The 19691-nt window shown below is 39.3% G+C and overlaps 1 pseudogene; it reads right to left on the reverse strand.

Moving 5' to 3' along the window:
* Positions 1–16934: 16934 nt before the first annotated feature.
* On the reverse strand, positions 16935–17897 carry LOC131629582 (aspartate--tRNA ligase 2, cytoplasmic-like; annotated as a pseudogene).
* Between the last annotated feature and the right edge of the window lie 1794 nt (positions 17898–19691).

Below are 19691 nucleotides of genomic sequence, written 5' to 3' on the forward strand. Positions count from 1 at the left end.
AGTTAATTTTAACTTCGATGAAAAAACTATCTTTTCAACACAAATGTTTTATGAAATCTTCGTACATTGCCAATGTCGTTTAGGTGACTATTCTTTTAAAGGTAAAATGATAAATAATATTTAAGTTGGTGGAAATAAATAGATTTCATAGTGATTCTTTGAGCACCCTTTTTCTGGTTTCAAACTTCTTTTTACTAGAAAATGTATTAAGAAAAAGTATATTAGTGAATGAGTACTAGAAGAAGAAAAGAGAATTTTATACATATTAAGTTCCATACATATTTTATACCAAAAGTAATATTATTAAAAAAAACATATTTATTAAAATCAGGAGAAACAAAACCACACAATTAATCCTTTCAATATAGCTATTAGATCTTACAACAAACTTACAATAAATTGAAACAAAATAAAAATACAACAATCAAATTGTTGAAAAGCAAACCACACAATTATTCATTTCAATATAGCTATTAGATTATTACAGATTTGGAAAGAACATGATCTTACAACAATCTCACAATAAAGTTAAAACAAAATAAAAATACAACACACAAATTCTTAAAAAGCAAACCACACAAATGTATACTCACAACATATTTGTATTGGCATATGATAATAAGAAGATTTCTATCAAGATTATAAAATTAGGGTTTTCTAATTAAAAGGGAAAGAACACTAGAAGTAAAGGAAATTAAAATAAAAGATAACTTTGATTTTTCATTGATTGATTTTTTTATGTGTCAGAGCATCTTCAATGGTAGTATTTTCTTTTGAGTTCTCCACCTAGACATGCCACTTCATAGTACCATTGCATTGCAATGCAACTATGAAAAAATTGTGGTACTGTTAGCTGAAGATTTCGTTTTGTAGTATTTATCCTTCGAAGAAGTAGAAAATCGAAGGAAAGATGGTTACTGATGGCCATCCCTTAAAAATAAAAGAATGACTACTGATGGTCATGCTTCGAGAGTAAAGATTTCTAAGTTCGCTATGAAGATAATGAATACTGAAAGCTGGTGAAAAGTATGTGTCTTCGGGGACTTAGACAAATTTATAAATATATTCAAGTATTACTACTTAGCGTGTTTTTTCGTAGTGTTTGTTTAATACACTGCCACGCGTCGAAGACAGACTCAGGCGGGAAGATTTGAAATTCGAAGACGGTTTCGTAACTGTCCAAGTAACAGATGGCATCGCTAGAAGTTCTTATGAGACGTGGCAGCAGATTAGTATAGGACCGTTAAGGTCGAAACTAGTATAAATAGGAGTCTTAATGTTAGGATTATGTGTGTTCATTTTGTACAAATCACTCACATATTTACTCAAGTATCAAGCGTTAAGAGAAAGAGTTCGCTGAGAAAATGTACGTATGACACCACCATTTTAATACATGTGTATTATCCTTTGTTTTAAATATCTTCCAGAATTACTGCATTTCGTTTACTTCTTGCCATTTACATTTCTGTATCTTTACTTTAATGTCATTTACTTTCGAATTACTTTCATGTTATTTACTTTCAAAGTCTTTAACATTTCTGCAAATTTAAGATTCTTTACGTTTCAATAGTCTTTTTAATTTTCCATGTTATGTTACTTATCTTTTCATTGAAGTCACATTTATATGTAACAAAGTGATTGTCAAGACTATTTGTTCTTTAATCGAACAACGCTTATTGAAGAAGACAAATAATGAATATGGTTCGAATGAACGTTGATGACAATCTTCTTGACTATGTGTCCTAGGATCAATCTAGTCGATCCTGCGAGTAACCAAATCATATTTATTATAGTTTGGAAGACTAGCGGTTGTTTACCGGAAATCACCGTAAACAAATTGGCACGCCCAGTGGGACAGTGTCAAGCAGATTGTTTTAATCAATTGCTTTATTTTTGTCTAGACAATATCAAGATCTTGTATGAACCTTAGGAACGGTAAATTAAAGAACAGTGCACAACTGATTCCCAAACGAAGGTACAACAGGAAAATGGTCGTTACGGCCAGTGCAGGGGGTGATCGAGATCCCCCACAAGGTTCAGGATCAGGAGCGGCAAATTCGACTTCTGTTCAAGGAACACGAGATGCAACGGGTCCAAATGGATCGAGACCTGCAGATAATTCCCAGGCTTTGCCTGAAAATAATACAGGGCTTTCAGGGACTATTCCAGTTTCAGTGTCGACAACCGCACCCTCATCCACAAGCGCAGAGGACGTATTGTTTGCCTCGACAAATGCTGCAAATAATTTGCCTGGTCAAGGCACGAATTCTGCTTTCGAATGGAGACCAAATAGTTCATATGGAATGCCATACCCATATGGAACAGGCGTACGAGGGGCAGGATCTATATATGCCCCAACTAACAATGCGACATTTTCACCGAATGTTAGTTCAGTGGGTCGAAGTCCACATAACACTGGTTTTTCTACCCAGGTGCCTCACTTTACCACAAATAACCAAGCAGCATTTCGACAAGAAATGGATGCAAGCAATCATGATATGGTAGGGGTTTTGGCCAGAGAATTGACTTCAGTTTTAAGCCCACTAATGGCAAATGTTACTACTACAAATAGAGAAAACATGGAGACTTTCCAAAAGATATCATCTCAAATGAATCGAATGGCAGAATTCATGGGAATAACACCACCTAAAAGGAAAGACAAACAGCCTTCGAATCAAGAAGAGAGGCCCATTTTAGAACGTGTACAAGACATAGTTCTGTCATCTAGGACAGCCACTAGGGATGTAGGCCCCTCACGAAGAACAGAAATGTTTGAAGGAACTCCAATAATTAATTTAGAAGCTTCAAATCAAAGAACTGTCCCCGTTCGACAAGAAACGGAGGAGGAGCGACCCAGATTAAGGATTGTGGGTAGGAATGAACAGCCAGATGAGGTTGTTCAAAGAGTCAGAAGAGAAAATCTGGCTACAGAAAATAACTTAACTGCCATGATAGAAAGGGTTATGGCCAATAATGGCCTTAGTACTGGACTTAGACGTCCAAACTATACATCCCCTATATCAGATTATGTCATGCAGACAGAATTGCCTAGGGGCACTAAGGTACCCAAATTTACAAAATTTTCAGGCGAAACTAATGAGTCAACGGTGGAACATATTGCTAGATATTTGACAGAAGCAGGAGACTTAGCGGGAAACGAGGATTTAAGGATCAAGTATTTCCCTAGTTCGCTGACAAAAAATGCCTTCATTTGGTTTACTACTTTGCCACCAAATTCGATAGATGCATGGGCATACTTGGAAAGGCTTTTCCATGAGCAATTCTACATGGGTCAAACTAAGATAAGTTTGAAAGAATTGGCCAGTGTTAAAAGAAAATTCACAGAAACAATTGATGATTATTTAAATAGGTTCCGTTTGTTGAAATCAAGGTGTTTTACAACAGTCTCAGAGCATGAACTTGTTGAAATGGCTGCAGGTGGTCTAGATTATTCAATAAGAAAGAAACTAGATACCCAATACCTTAGGGACATGGCCCAATTAGCAGACAGGGTTCGACAGGTCGAACGACTGAAGGCAGAAAAAGTTAGGGCGAATAAAAGTTATAAGAAAGAGAGAGTAGCGTACGTCGAAGCCGAGGACGCTGATGATGAGTCTTTCAATGACTCGTATAGCCCTGAAGAAGTCGAAATAGACCTAGCTGAATTGAAAGAAGCGCCACCTTACGCCTGCAAATTGCTAAATCCTGCCAATGGAAAAAACCAGTAGAAAACGATAAGAATGATAAGTTCCCTAAGAAAACGTATACATTCGACATTACCAAGTGTGATGAAATATTTGATTTATTGGTAAAAGATGGCCAAATGATACTACCTCCAAATTCAAAAGTTCCTCCGTTGGAACAACGGAAGAAAAGAGGTTTTTGTAAATATCATGGGTTTTTAGGCCATAAAACTTCTCAATGTTTTCTTTTCAGGGATCTGATTCAAAATGCTCTCAATGATGGAAGGTTGAAATTTGCTGACAAGACCAAGAGTCATATGAGGGTCGATACCAATCCCCTGAACATTGCTGACGCTAGCCTCTGCGAGGTAGAAGATATCAACATGGTGGAGGCCTCTGAAGTTGAAGTTGTGGAGACTAAAGCAATGTTCAATGGAAAGCAGGCTACTGAAAGCCTAAAAGGTGAAATAGTCTTCAACACTGGTGTTGAAGAATCTTCCAAGACAGAAATAACTGAAGCATCGAAGGAAGAAAACAGTGAGGCCACTGAAGACCTCAGGATGAAACTCCAGAAAATCCAGATCTCTGAAGTTCCTCCAGCAGCGGTTAACATGGTCAGCGCCAGACGACTAGTGTCCGAATTTGGCGAACTAGAGACATGGCTGACGAGGCAAAATGGGGGCATCGAAGTTCCTCCAAGAACCGAAAGCCTCAAAGAATATCTCTGGAATTGCCACGAGAGAAATGGTGGTAAGCAATGGATGTGTCCAAGGTGTTCGATCATGCTGAATCGAAGGGTCGAAGCCAACTTCGAAAGGGTTCGACGCGAAAGGTGGGAACACCCAGGAAGAGAGCCAAATCCCCTACTACAACTGTACCCAAAGATGGAGGAAAGCTTGGTAGAATTTTTGGTCAGATGCCACAAAGAAAACACTGAAGTTGCTCTCTGCCCAAGATGTGGGGCAGTCTATGACGAAATACTAGCACGATCATTCGAACGTGTGTATTGCTACATGAATCAAGAAACTCAGGGGTTGCGTCCTAACCTGTACAGTTTCGACATATGGACTTCAACAAAGAGGCCTGATAGCCCACACCCCAGAACTCGAAGGGTAACTTTCAGAATCCCTGCAGATGCGCCAAGGGATTGGTGGGTGCAAGATGATGCAAGAACCAACAAATGGCGAAGTTGGGACCAAGGTGGTAGAACTGCAATGGCATATAGGAAACAATTTCAAAGACCAAATCGAGAGGCGTATCGATTGGAGAATTATAAAGGAAAAAATCCTATGTCTCGGTCCCAGTGGAGAAGGCATCAGAGAATAAAAAAGGCTCAGAAGGAATACCGGCCAAGAGAAGCTGGAGAATCTAGTAGCAACCAAGTCCCATACCAGGGGGCAAAGTCAAACAAACCTCTGGTGGAACGCAGATTATTCGAAGCTGGAAAACTCTTGGATGAAGAAGAAAAGATGCGTTCAAATTCTTGGAAAGAAGAGGATAGAATGACAAATGATTTTGATTCTGATGGAGTGTCATCTATAAACTTGAATTGCAATGTTGTTTCCATACTCCCTCACGAGTTTAATCAGGAAACTGAAGTAGAAGATTGTGAAGAGGCTGATATCGAAGAAATGACAAAACACAAACCTGTGTGTTACTATGTGCTGAATAATGGTGCAGTAGAAGAACAGAATGCTTTCTTCGAAAGGCCTGATGAGGGTATGCGAAATCATTTAAAGCCACTCTATATCAGGGCTAAGATTGAGAACGTTGACATTAATAAAGTCTTAGTTGATGGGGGAGCAGCAGTGAACCTAATGCCTCAATACATGCTAAAAAGAATTGGTATGTTCGATACGGATATAAGGCCACATAACATGGTTTTATCTAACTACGAAGGCAAAATAGGGCAAACACTGGGAGTTGTTCAAGTCAATTTGACAGTAGGCTCAGTTACCAGGCCAACCATGTTCATGGTTATACCAGCAAAGGCAAACTACAATCTTTTGCTTGGTAGGGAATGGATTCATTGGGTAGCAGTTGTGCCCTCAACAATGCATCAGAGGGTGACAATTTGGAGAGAAGATGGTATAGTGGAGAATATCGAAGGTGATCAGAGTTACTACATGGCTGAGGTCAACCAGGTGAACAAAACCAACTTCGACAGGAACCTGGCAAACATAGGCCCTTGTCATGCTGCAGAAGAAATGTATACACCAAATAAAAATGCATTGTACTATTTAACTTTACACCCAAATGGATTCCAATGGGATAGAGAGATCATGGATGGTCCACCAGATACAGCACCATTGGAGAATTATCCGACAGTACGGCCAACAGGCTGGGACGATGACATTAATCATGTCTGAGTCTTCGTTCTTCGAAAAGATTTCGGCCTATGTGGCCGAGAACAAAAGGAAGGCGGCTCTCGAAGCCGAACTATCAGATACAAAGATAGGTGCAGTTTTAACCAAAGAAGGAACAACAGAATTGGAGATACGTGCGAGTTTCGAACTCCCTGAACACACGGCTCCAGACGAAGAGATCATAAGAGAAGAACCAAACCAAAGGTTGGATGCAATATACGACGAGGAACCTTTGGGGTTCGAAAAAGACCCAATGGCGCCGAATATAAAGATGTTGGCCCAAGATCCACTTAAAGAAGTAAATCTTGGAGACAATGATCAAAAAAGGATAACGTATATCAGCGCGAAACTAGAACCAGAATTGAAAGCAACGGTCATCAAAATGCTGAAAGAAAACAGAGATTGTTTTGCTTGGGACTATGATGAGATGCCTGGTCTAGGAAGGGATTTAGTTGAACTAAAATTACCAATAAAAGAAGGGAAGAAGCCCATAAAGCAAACTCCCAGAAGATTCGCGCCAGAGATTCACTCGAAGATTAAAGCAGAGGTCGAAAGACTCTTACGGTGCAAATTTATCCAAACTACAAGGTATGTTGAGTGAATTGCTAATATAGTACCTGTAATTAAAAAGAATGGCTCATTAAGAGTATGCATAGACTTTCGTGACCTTAATGCGGCTACTCCTAAAGACGAGTATCCCATGCCTATAGCAGAAATGCTAGTAGACTCAGCCGCAGGTTTTGAGTATTTGAGTATGTTGGATGGATATTCGGGATATAATCAAATTTTTATAGCAGAAGATGATGTATCCAAGACAGTATTTCGTTGCCCAGGGGCAATAGGCACTTACGAATGGGTTGTGATGCCTTTTGGTTTGAAAAACGCTGGGGCAACTTATCAAAGAGCAATGAATTCTATATTTCATGACTTTATAGAAACATTCATGCAAGTGTATATAGATGACATTGTGGTAAAATCTACCTCGGGTATGAGTCATCTCGATCATCTGAGCCAATCATTCGAAAGAATGAGGAAATATGGCTTGAAGATGAACCCCCTTAAATGTGCTTTCTTTGTGCAGGCAGGTGATTTCTTGGGGTTCGTAGTCCACAAAAAAGGCATAGAAATTAACCAGAACAAGACGAAAGCCATTAGGGAAACCAAGTCCCCATCCACGAAGAAAGAATTACAATCATTATTGGGCAAGATAAATTTCTTAAGGAGGTTTATCTCTAATTTGAGTGGACGCACGCAAGCTTTCTCACCTCTACTTCGGCTTAAGCAAGGAAAATTCGAATGGCGTGCTGAACATCAAGAAGCTTTCGATCAGATAAAGCAATACTTGACTTGTCCACCAATTCTGGCTCCCCCAAATGGGAAGAAGCACATGCGCCTATACATTTCAGCATCAGATAAAACAATAGGCAGCATGCTTGCCCAGGAGGATGAAAATGGCATCGAGAGAGCCATTTATTACTTAAGTAGAGTACTCAATGATGCAGAGACTAGATATACTGATATAGAAAAACTCTGCCTTTGTTTGTATTTCTCCTGTATCAAACTTAAGTATTATATAAAGCCAGTTGATGTTTACGTTTCATCTCATTATGATGTTATTAAACATATGTTATCTAAGCCAATACTACATAGTCGAATTGGCAAATGGGCTTTGGCCCTTACTGAATATTCATTAATATTTCAGCCTCTCAAGGCAATGAAAGGTCAGATTGTGTCAGACTTCATTGTCGACCATGCGGTGGTTGAGAATCATCAGCATTATGTGGACTTAAAACCTTGGAAGTTATACTTCGATGGTTCAACGCATAGAGAGGGTACTGGGGTTGGAATATTGATAATTTCTCCTGATGGAATTCCAACAAAGCTCAAGTTTAAAATCGAAGGTCCATTATGCTCCAACAATGAAGCTGAATACGAAGCATTAATTGCTGGACTTGAGGCTTTGTTAGAATTGGGGGCAACCAGAGTCGAAATTAAAGGAGACTCTGAATTGGTCATCAAACAACTGACAAAGGAGTACAAGTGTATCAAAGAGAATTTGATCATGTATTTTGTCATCGCAAATAGGCTACTCAAGAAATTCGAATATGTGGAATTAAAACACGTATCAAGGGTGAATAACCAGGAAGCAAACGACTTGCCACAATTAGCTTCAGGATATAAAGTATCAAAAGAAAAGTTGGAGAAATTGATTGAAGTAAGAGGAAGAGCAATGTTTACTAAACTTTCGCCAAGTGATCTAGAGAACTCACAATTGGGTTATGCCAACAAAGAACAATTCGAAGTACTAAATATAGACTCGTTGGCAGACACAGATTGGAGGAGTCCAATTATTATCTACCTAAAAAACCCTTCGACGGATACAGAAAGGAGAATCAAGTATAGAGCATTGCCATATTTTTTGATGGGAAATGAATTATTCAAGAAAACTCCTGAAGGGGTATTGTTGAAATGCTTGGGTGAAGCAGAAGCATATTTAGCTCTGTCGAACGTACATAGTGGGGCATGTGGTGCACATCAAGCAGGGCACAAAATGAAATGGCTCTTGTTTCGTTATGGGATGTATTGGCCTTCGATGTTAAAGGATTGCATAGAGTTTGTGAAAGGGTGCCAAGAGTGCCAAGAACATGCAGGTATCCAACACGCTCCAGCAAACGAATTAAGTACGATAGTAAAACCATGGCCTTTCAGGGGATGGGCATTAGATTTGATTGGAGAAATTCACCCCAAGTCATCTAAAGGTCAAAGGTACATTTTGGTAGGAATAGATTATTTCACAAAATGGGTCGAAGCAATACCACTGGCAAATGTGGATCAAGAGGCTGTGATTGAGTTTATTCAGAAACACATTATATATAGGTTTGGGATCCCAGAAAGTATAACAACTGATCAGGGATCAGTCTTTACTGGACGAAAAATGCAAGACTTTGCCAGAGAAATAGGTTTCAAGTTATTTACTTCAACACCTTATTACGCCCAAGCAAACGGACAGGTTGAAGCAGCAAACAAAATAATAATTGGCCTTATTAAGAAACATGTGGGAAAGAAACCTAAGAATTGGCATAAGACTTTAGATCAAGCGCTCTGGGCTTGTCGGACATCTCCAAAAGAAGCTACAAATACAACTCCTTTCCAGTTGACGTTTGGACATGATGCAGTACTCCCAATTGAGATATGTTTGCAATCGGTAAGAATACAAAAAGAAAGCAGACATTCCTCCCAACGTATACTGGGAGTTAATGATGAATGAGTTAGTAGATTTGGACGAAGACAGACTTCGGGCACTGGAAATGATAAAAAGGCAAAAGGAAAGAGTGTCCAGAGCATATAATAAAAAGGTGAAAGGTAAAACTTTTGTTAATAATGACTTAGTTTGGAAAGTTATTTTACCTATAGATCGAAAGAATCAGGCACTTGGTAAATGGTCCCCACATTGGGAAGGACCCTTTCGAATCTTGAAGTATTCTCGAACAATGCTTACGAAATTGAAGAATTAGCAGAAGATCGTAGGATCTTAAGAGTAAACGGGAAATATTTGAAGAGATATAAACCAAGTATGTACGAAGTAAGGATTGCAAAAACGTAGATACTCAGGGTACTACGAAAAGCCAAAATGGTCAGGCATGTGTCAAAACATATACGCTACGTTGATCAAAATGGCTTCACAATCAGAATAAATTGTTAAATGGAAGAAAAAGAGTCTAAGGAGACACCAAAATATTTTTTTTTTCATTTAAAGCATAGAAGTACATGCATTACAAAAGGATCCAAAGAACAGGATCCAAGATTACAAAAGAAAAAAAGGGCATATAAATAAAAAAAAACCCTAAGGAAAAAACTAGCTAGTTGATCCTTTGGTCCAAGCCTTCCAAGGACAGCACAGGCGAAGGTTCAGCTTCGAACATATCCCTGGCTCCAGAGTCGCGCATTCGCCTCACTACACCTTTCTTCAGGAAAATGTAACTGAGGAGTCTCCCGTAGGGAAGACAAGTCACACTCCCTCGACGGTCAACACCGGCAGAGACGGCTTTAACAAGCCCTTTAAAGATCATTAAAGGAATGTTAATTTTCCTCCCTCGAAGACCACAGAGGATGAACTCCAAGTCTTCAACCATGATGTTATTTTCATCGATCCGCCGAGGTTGGAAGTTCCCCACGAGCATCTGGTGCCAGAGCCTGATGACTTTAGCACTGAAGCGATCATTGTCCATAAGAGTTCTCAACATAAGGTGAGTAGTCATGCTGAAACTGTTGTCATCAAAAGTTTCACCAGAGTTATTGCATCTTATTAAGTTGGCAATGGTGGTGGGAGTGATGGTAAGACGAGCGTGTCGAATTTCAGAATCAATGGTGGTCCTACCTTCAGGATCTATGCGTAAAGACGCATTCATCCAGAATTCTGCCACCATGTTGGGGTAGATAGCGCCCTCCAAGACTTCTTCAAAATAGAAGTCCAGTTCTTGGTTGACAAAGAGGGTTTCGATGTTGATAAAGTTACGAACAAGTTCATCCTCAGAGAGTCTGAACTCGCCTCTGATGAGGGCTTTGATGTCATTAAAGAAGAGAGGTTCAGCCATTGCAAGATAAGAAAGGTGTTCTGAGAGAGAAGTTGTGTGTTTTCTTTTTCTGTGTTTGGTTTGGAGAGAAAGCGCATGAATGAAGAAATGAAGACAATATTTGACCCTTTATATAGACTGGGAATACTGAAGGGTGGTTTTTAATTGTTAATGAGTGATTGGACTGCGGTTGGTTTTCCAAAGAAAGAAGTTATGGCTTCCGCCGTTTCCCGCCCTTGGAAGTTGAAAAGTAATCATGAAACTGATGCACGCACGTCTTAAACCGACGTTTTGGAAAAAGTGACGTCACTGTTTAATAATGATTATGGCTAGAGAAGGGGAAACGTCAAGTCTAGAGGCAAGGATGCTGCGAAAGATGCTCAGGTTCTACACGTTGTATTAAATAAAAGCACTGTAGAAAATCTAAAGATATATTTTGGCAGAAATATTTAGATTCGCCAAAATAGTGATGGCAGACATTATAGATATGAACGAAGAAAATAGAAGTCAAGCATACAAATAGATGTTTCTACAATAATTTCGATTACAAAACGAAAATGCAACAAGTAACAGGATTGGAAACAGCTAGTTGAAATCCTCAGGGAGATCCTTTTTGATCTTCAAGTATTGAGTCTCCCACGAAGACATACGAAGCTCAATTAGTGCCCGTTGTTTCTTCAATCTTTCGATCTCTGGCACTAATTTTTGTGCAGTCTCGAAATGTTTAATTCCCGACTGCACCACTTCGAGCAAATCTTGTTGGTTAGATTTTTGTATGGCTGCGTGACAACGTTCAGCTTCTTTTATCTTGTCCTCGAGTGCCTTTATCTCTTGTTTCCAGGAGTTGATGCTTTTCTCATAATCATCAAAGGCCTTCTGATTTTCTGAATGTTTAAGCTTGAGGGCCTCACCTCGCTTCGTTGCGTCCACAGCAGAGTTCCATGAAGAGTCATGAGAGGCCATTGTCTCAGATAGCTCTTTTTCGACATTTTGCTTTCGAAGAATGTTGGCCTGGAGTTGCTCGAGTAGAGAGCCTAACAGAACAATTACCTCTGAAACTTCTGTGGAAACTTGAAACAAATCTACCTTCTTTAGAAGTTGATTTAAGTTGTGACTCTTAATAGGTTCCCGGTTGAGGACGTCTACAAGATTGACCCCAAAAAATCTCTCTTTTATTTGTCGGAGGAGGCTAGGAATATCTTCTTTATCACTAGATTCTACAGTTGCAGCTGGAGAGACATTAAGTTCCGAAGGCGAAGAAGTATTCGCATCTATGATGGCCTTTAAGAAACTAAGAGGATCAGTTTGCTTAAGTTGTTCCAGCTCCAAAGGAGTAGGCTTCACAGGGGCAAGCGTCGAAGTTGTCTCAGGAATGGTTTTCGTATCAAGAGTCGAAGTCCCTTGAGGATCGTGTTTTTCTGGTTGAGAAATTTCTTCCATAGCATCTTGCTCCGACGCAGTATCTTCACTGTCATGTGTTTGGGGGTTCACATTGTCGCTGCCTGAGAATGGGTGATCTTCTTCCAAATTTTTGTCTTGATGAGTAGGTGGGGATTCGTCAGTGGAGTGACTTTCTTCGACTGGTTCATTAGGCAATATGGTAGCAATTGGCCTAACGTCTTCAAAGACTGGCGAGAGAACATGAGTTTGATTTTGAGAGGTACCTATGTTAAACAGAGCAAAGTTAGTCATAAAGATAAGCCTTTGAGGGGTTTAGTTAACGAAAGTTAAAATTTGACAATTACCGTAAAGTTTGTCAACATTGATGGTAAAGCCATGGTCCTTGAAACCTGAAGTGGCAGTGCCAGCGTCTTCCTGCAATAACAAGGTAAATGTCAGTTTAATCATTTGGTTAAGATCATAAGATAATATGTGGGGTGGAACCCTAATACCTTGGTTGGGATATTGTCTGGACTTGAATTATGACTTTCCACAACGAAAGCATTACTAGCAGTTTTCAAAGGAGACTCTTCAGAGGACGCCTTATCACCAGGAGAAACAGTTTTAGAGGGGCTTATCCTTTTCCCTTTTCTTGAAGGGGTGACAGCTTTTTGTCTCTTCTTGTGTCCTTGTCTAGTTTGGGGAGGAGATTTATCTTCGCCATCTGAGGTAGCTGTCGAGGAGGCTTTCCGCTTCGAACCTGTTGGGGGTTTCGAGCTCTGGCAAATAGACGATAAGTAAGGTGGATACTACTCACAGATTGTATAAAATCAAGGATATGAGATGAGTATGTACCGTGGGCTTTTGGCCAGTAACGATGGAATCACTTTCACTTGGTTTGTTGCTCTTAGATGTCCCAGAATCTTTTTGGGCAGAAGCTTCCTTGATCTTTCTCCTTCGTGCAACAGCTGTAGTTGAAACTGAAATCAGTATATCAGCAAAGAAAAAAAAAGTCAGTCGAAAAGATTGTCTTAATCCAAACCTTCAGGTATTGGGGTCAGGACACGAACATGTTTAAGATCTATATGAAGATGTCCTTTGAAAGTATCCAAGGTATGCTTAGTCGGAACCACTCGTTCAGCGCGTTTTTTGGTACTCTCTCGAAGAATTTTGAGAGCATTCCCACACACGAACCAGTCTGGGAAAGGAGGACTTAGAGCCACACCAAAATCAGCACTTGGTAGTGGAGGGAATTTTGGAGGATTAAGTTTGAAAGCCACTTCATAACGTAGTTCTGGTCGAACATACGAGGGCAACTTCAACTTATCCAGTTTGGCGGAAAACTTTTCGCGCAAAATGACTGCAGCCTCACGAACGGTCCGACTAAGATCATCAGGCCTGTAGATAGTTTCAAAGAATTTTTGAAAAGCTTGGATTTCTTTAATATGAGTTGAAGTACCTTTTTGAAAATTCTCCTGCACATCAGTAAAAGATGCAGTTAGTTCTTGAGCAAGGGTATCAGCATCAAAGATTTGGGAGCTATAATAATCCGTCCACCATTGATGAAAGTCTGGTGTAGAATAAAAAGCAGGTTCGAAAGAGACAGGAGGAAGTTTGGTGGTGCCAACGTATTTGTTGATTTTTGTTTTACATTCTTCTTCAGTCAAGTACATGGTATGGAAACACATATGGTTTCTTTTCTCATATAAACACTTGGGTTTTATTTGAACCAACCCAAACTGTCTCGAGACCAAATTTGGTTGGTAGCACATGAGAATACATTGACCTTTTGATGGTCGAAGGCGATGGGAAAATAACCTTGGAGTCAGAAAGGCTTCCCAAATTTCCATAGACTCAGTTTGTTGATCCTGAGATGTTGATGGAAATTTTCGAGTAAACCATTCAGAACCTATTAATCTGTGTACAAAGGGGGCCATAGAAGGATCGAACTGGTTACGCCGGGCAAACATCATTGAATACGCCAAGAAGTGTTCACGAAGCTTTCCAATTTCTTCTTTTGGAGTTAGGTAAGCTAACCTGGTCCCTTCTATAGTTCGATTCTTGATTTTGCTATCCTCCTCATTGACGTTTCCTCGAAAGGGAAGATGAGTTTCGAATGTAGCATTAAGCCACAGTTGTAATAGCCAGAAAGGGCCAGCATAAAGTAAACTACCGGATTTGAAATTCTTGGTAAGGGTTGCAGCTTCGCTGAGGTTTTCATAAAGAGACCCTAAAAGCAGTTGGCTGAGGTTGAGCTTTTTTCCAGCGTGCAACTGATTAGCCATGCAAAGGTATCTCTTTGCAACTTGAATAGATCTTGAGCAGAAGGCACATCGTGAAAGCCATAGCGCTAGAAAGGCAATATGTTCTTCATCGGATACTGCCGTTTCGGTGGTAATATGATGCTTCTGGATGAACGCAGTATAAGTGACTTGTGAGTCATTAAAACCAATAGTATCATTATCCATTTCGTTAGGATCGAAGGTTTCGCCAGTTGGTCGAAGTCCTGTAATCGCATCCACATCAAAAAGAGTAGGGGTAACCATTCCACAGGGGAGATGGAAAGTGTTGTGAGAAGCATCCCAAAAGTGAACCGTTGCTACTAACATGGGTTGGTTGTATTCTAAACCTGTCTTTGACAGTTGAATCAAATCGTATATTCCTAACGATTTCCAGAAGGATTCTTTCTGTTTCTCTACTTTTTCTAACCAGGCATAGTACAAATCAGGATCCTTGGCCAAAGGAATTAACCTAAACACTTTTACAGAGTTGGTCATATAGTTTACCCTAATTTTCGCTAAAGCTAAAGGAGTTACAGTTGAAGTTTCTTCCATGTTAGCAGATTTTCCTGAGGGAGAACAGCCATCTTCATCTATCCTAATTTTGCTAACTAATGGTCTAGTCTTGTAATAAGCAGGGAAGAATTTATTCAGAGATGGGATATTTTCACCTGGTAATGGACCCATAAAAGCGAGAGATTTTCCAGAAAGTTCAAAGGGAATGATTACCTGGGAAGCGTAAATAGCGCGTATTTCTTCGGTGTTAGGGTTTTGAACGTGCTCTTGTTCCCCAGACCGTGTTGTCGATTGGAGCTTCAGAGCAGGTTGAAGAACATTTGAAGATGAAGCCATAGAGAAATTTCTGATTAAGAGAATGAGATTTTGGAGAAATTGAAGATGTTTGGTTTTTTGAAGAAGATGAAGAAATAAGAATGAAAGGTTGTGTAGAAGTGCAAGACCAAGTATTTAAAGGTTTAACGGAAACCCTTTTTAAATCTTTTGGGTAAAATCCAAAGAACACGTGGAGGCTGATGATTCAATCCAACGGCGGTCGAATAAAGTTAGCTTCACTCCTAGTATGTAGGAGTAATGATCAAGAATTAAGGTTAAAACGTGGGAATGTAAGTTATGAGAAGACATCTTTGAAAATGACAAGACGTTTCGGAAACAGGGTCATCAATGATTATGACGTTAGTCAGCAGTCTTGGAACTCTCAAAGATCAATAAAGAACGAAATCTTATAATGACAAGAAACGCCTATTTCTGTTGACTCTCGAAACAGGCATTTATTGGGGGCAATTTGTTAGTTGAAGATTTCGTTTTGTAGTATTTATCCTTCGAAGAAGTAGAAAATCGAAGGAAAGATGGTTACTGATGGCCATCCCTTAAAAATAAAAGAATGACTACTGATGGTCATGCTTCGAGAGTAAAGATTTCTAAGTTCGCTATGAAGATAATGAATACTGAAAGCTGGTGAAAAGTATGTGTTTTCGGGGACTTAGACAAATTTATAAATATATTCAAGTATTACTACTTAGCGTGTTTTTTCGTAGTGTTTGTTTAATACACTGCCACGCGTCGAAGACAGACTCAGGCGGGAAGATTTGAAATTCGAAGACGGTTTCGTAACTGTCTAAGTAACAGATGGCATCGCTAGAAGTTCTTATGAAACGTGGCAGCAGATTAGTATAGGACCGTTAAGGTCGAAACTAGTATAAATAGGAGTCTTAATGTTAGGATTCTGTGTGTTCATTTTGTACAAATCACTCACATATTTACTCAAGTATCAAGCGTTAAGAGAAAGAGTTCGCTGAGAAAATGTACGTATGACACCACCATTTTAATACATGTGTATTATCCTTTGTTTTAAATATCTTCCAGAATTACTGCATTTCGTTTACTTCTTGCCATTTACATTTCTGTATCTTTACTTTAATGTCATTTACTTTCGAATTACTTTCATGTTATTTACTTTCAAAGTCTTTAACATTTCTGCAAATTTAAGATTCTTTACGTTTCAATAGTCTTTTTAATTTTCCATGTTATGTTACTTATCTTTTCATTGAAGTCACATTTATATGTAACAAAGTGATTGTCAAGACTATTTGTTCTTTAATCGAACAACGCTTATTGAAGAAGACAAATAATGAATATGGTTCGAATGAACGTTGATGACAATCTTCTTGACTATGTGTCCTAGGATCAATCTAGTCGATCCTGCGAGTAACCAAATCATATTTATTATAGTTTGGAAGACTAGCGGTTGTTTATCGGAAATCACCGTAAACAGGTACCCAATCAAATTAGTTTATGAGGTAAAGTTGTGGGCCCAATAATAACTTTTTAGAATTATACAATTAAAATAAAAATTATAAAAATTATTTTAAGATGATGTGGCTAGTGGGACCCATAAAGAACCCAAAAATGGGTTACACCATTGGAGATGCTCTCAATGACACTACATATATAATGTTACTAATGGGCCAATAACTAAAATGCCCAAATACTAGTGGAAGCCCAATTTAATAACAATTGAACTAAAATACCAACTAATATAAAAACCTTAAATTAATAATTCTAATTAAACTAAAAACATTAAAATATAACTAAATACTCTCTATCATTGCCGCGGGGTTCACTTGAACCTTGTCCTCAAGGTTCGAAAATAAATATGAAAGCGGAGATATTGTTCCCGGATGCTGGTGGAGGAGTAGGCATTGGCATACTTGACGGAGTTCTTCCAGTTGCAGTCAGCATTCTTGCAGCAACCAGAGTCTCAAGATTAAGTTCAATGTAAGCAAGGATGATGAGTGGAGGTTTTGTATCAATAGGAACCACTGAAAGATGACCCTTTATTGCTGCACCACGAAGCTTAACAAGCTCATGCCGAACAGTTTTCACCATTCGCAAAGGTTTGTCATCAGCTTCAAGATCCTTCTTACAATTTGTGTTCAAACTGTCAAACATAGCGACGAATAATCTGTCAACTACATCCATAACCTCAAAATAATGCTTCTTAATCTCCTTTTCAATATCAAGCCCTGTAAACTCGCACAGATGTCTGTGAGTAAAGGAATCTTCTGCTCTAAACACAGGACCAATCTCAAAAACACGGCCAAAGTCAGCACATATTGACATTTTCTTGTGAAGCTAAGGTGACTGAGCTAGGCATGCAGGTTGTCTTTTGTAGTCCAGTCTAAAGACAGCAGCTCCGCCCTCACTAGATCCAACAATCAACTTTGGAGTATGGATTTCAACAAAGCTTTCAGCTAATAAAAATTGTCGGAACGCATTTCCAACTTGAGACTGAATGCGGAAAATTCCTTGATTATCTGGTGTTTGTAGGTCAAGTACTCTAAAGTTCAATCGTGTATCTTGATTCACACGAACAAGTTGTTCACCAGCCTGAATGCCCTTCTCGATTTCAACTTCACTTCGGGCAGCATCCTCGAGATTAATCGGCATAGTAGGAACAGCCTTACTCACACAATACAGTTTGCTCACTTGAATTTCAACCTGTTGTGTGGCACCTTTAATAGTAGCTGCCGGAATGGAAACCACACCTTCTATATCGACAATACACTCACGGCTGAGCGCGGCCGCAATTTTCACCATCTGCGGACTAACTAAATCAGGTTGTGCCTGAACCAAACACTGTACCGTGAAACCGTTCTCTCTGATGACCAAGAACGCCATCTTCTTCCCCTGACAAGAAAATCCCATAAGAGCAAGACTTTTCAAACATTGACACTCCAAAGCACCAGAGCCAACAACAAACACTTGAGAATCCTCTAATTTTTTTGGTAACTTCTGTCCAAAAACTGACTTCTGTGTATCATAACGACTATTAACTGGTCTAAAATCATCAGAGTCCAGTGGTTCTGAAGGAAGTGATTCCATAGAATCAAAATAGAAAAATTGAAAAAGTGGATGAAACTTCCCAGAGCATGCATTGACAATCTCTTGTCCAACAATTCTACAAAACATGGCAGCCATAGGCTTCAGTACAGCTCTAGCCCCAAACGTAAATTGTTGCAAAAGTTTTGGATTTATATCGTCTATTTTCTCATCGCCTGAGTTGTCATTCATATTACTAGCAATGGCTATAAGCTTTTGAGCATCATCCTTTACACCAGGAATAGGGAAGCGGCCTAGCTCATAATTGAACTTAACCAAATCCTGGAATGCTAAGTGTGGGCGATCAAATTTTGAAAAATCACTCAGAAGAAAATTACCTGGATTACTGAGTGCGACAATACCACCTTTTTCATAGCTACCATAATTTGTGGTGTCTTTTTCAAGGTTACATGAATAAGTTCTAGAAACAATGAAACTCTCGTTACCAAAATCAAATCCCACCACACTCATCGGCTTGTCACTAGGGCCAGGAGTCACCTCAGAAGGAAGTTGAAAGAGCGAAGCTGCTTCGATTTCTTCCGTTTCCGCTTTTGTTTCTTCCGTAGCTGAAATTTGATCCAAGGTTTCACCTTTAGGAGATTTTCTGCACAGATCCAATGTTTCTTTGTCAGCATCATTTGAAACCCTTAAAACTCCAATTTGATTTCCCTTTTTCAAATTAAGTTCCGATTTCTTAATCAACTCAGACACGATCTGTTTCCCTTTTTCCGGTGGAATCGGCAAACAACTCACACCATTATCAATCGGGAAATCCGAATCACAATACGTAGCCGGATTGTACGGTTGATTGGGATTAAATTCGTTGAAGACATCGAAAACAAGACCACAGCCGGTGATGTATTGAAGGATGTTGTTATTCACGGTTACGATTCTGGCGCCTTCTTGGCCACTGTGTTGGAGAGCATGTAGGGCTAAGTACCAGAGACAGGAAGCTTCTGAGTCGCCATATATGCCGACAACGCCGCACTCTTCACGAGGCTTGTCGTCGTCGATGAAAACATAGCTTTTTTGTGGGGATGTTTGGTTTTTGTGTGAGATGATGATGTCGGAAATTGGGTTTTTAAAAGAGAGTGTGAAAAGGGGTTTTGTGGTGTTGGTTGATTTGGATTTGGTGAGAATGATTTTTGAACTTTTTTGTGAGTATTTCTTAAAACAGGAAGGAAACATGAGCAAATATTTCTCAAAACCTCTTCTATTGCTAGAGTGAGTTTGAAATTTAGGACCAAGTATGAAGGAGTTGTTTGTTGGATTTTGGAATTGATAGGAATTGTTGTAGTCGAATGAATAATGAGATGTAGGATAGGATGAAAATGGGTTAGGTGGAGGAGGTGTATACCCATGATTAAAATACAAATATGGTGATGGTGTTGGAACATATGGATTTGTGTAATAGGGTGAAAAAAGTTCCCATGGAAAGGATGGAAATGAAGGTGTGGTAGGAGTTGTGAAAGAGGGGTTTGTGGGATAGGTAGGAGGAATGTTCCATTGATG

The sequence above is a fragment of the Vicia villosa genome, unplaced genomic scaffold, assembly GCF_029867415.1.
Source record: "Vicia villosa cultivar HV-30 ecotype Madison, WI unplaced genomic scaffold, Vvil1.0 ctg.000580F_1_1, whole genome shotgun sequence".
Lineage (NCBI taxonomy): Eukaryota > Viridiplantae > Streptophyta > Magnoliopsida > Fabales > Fabaceae > Vicia > Vicia villosa.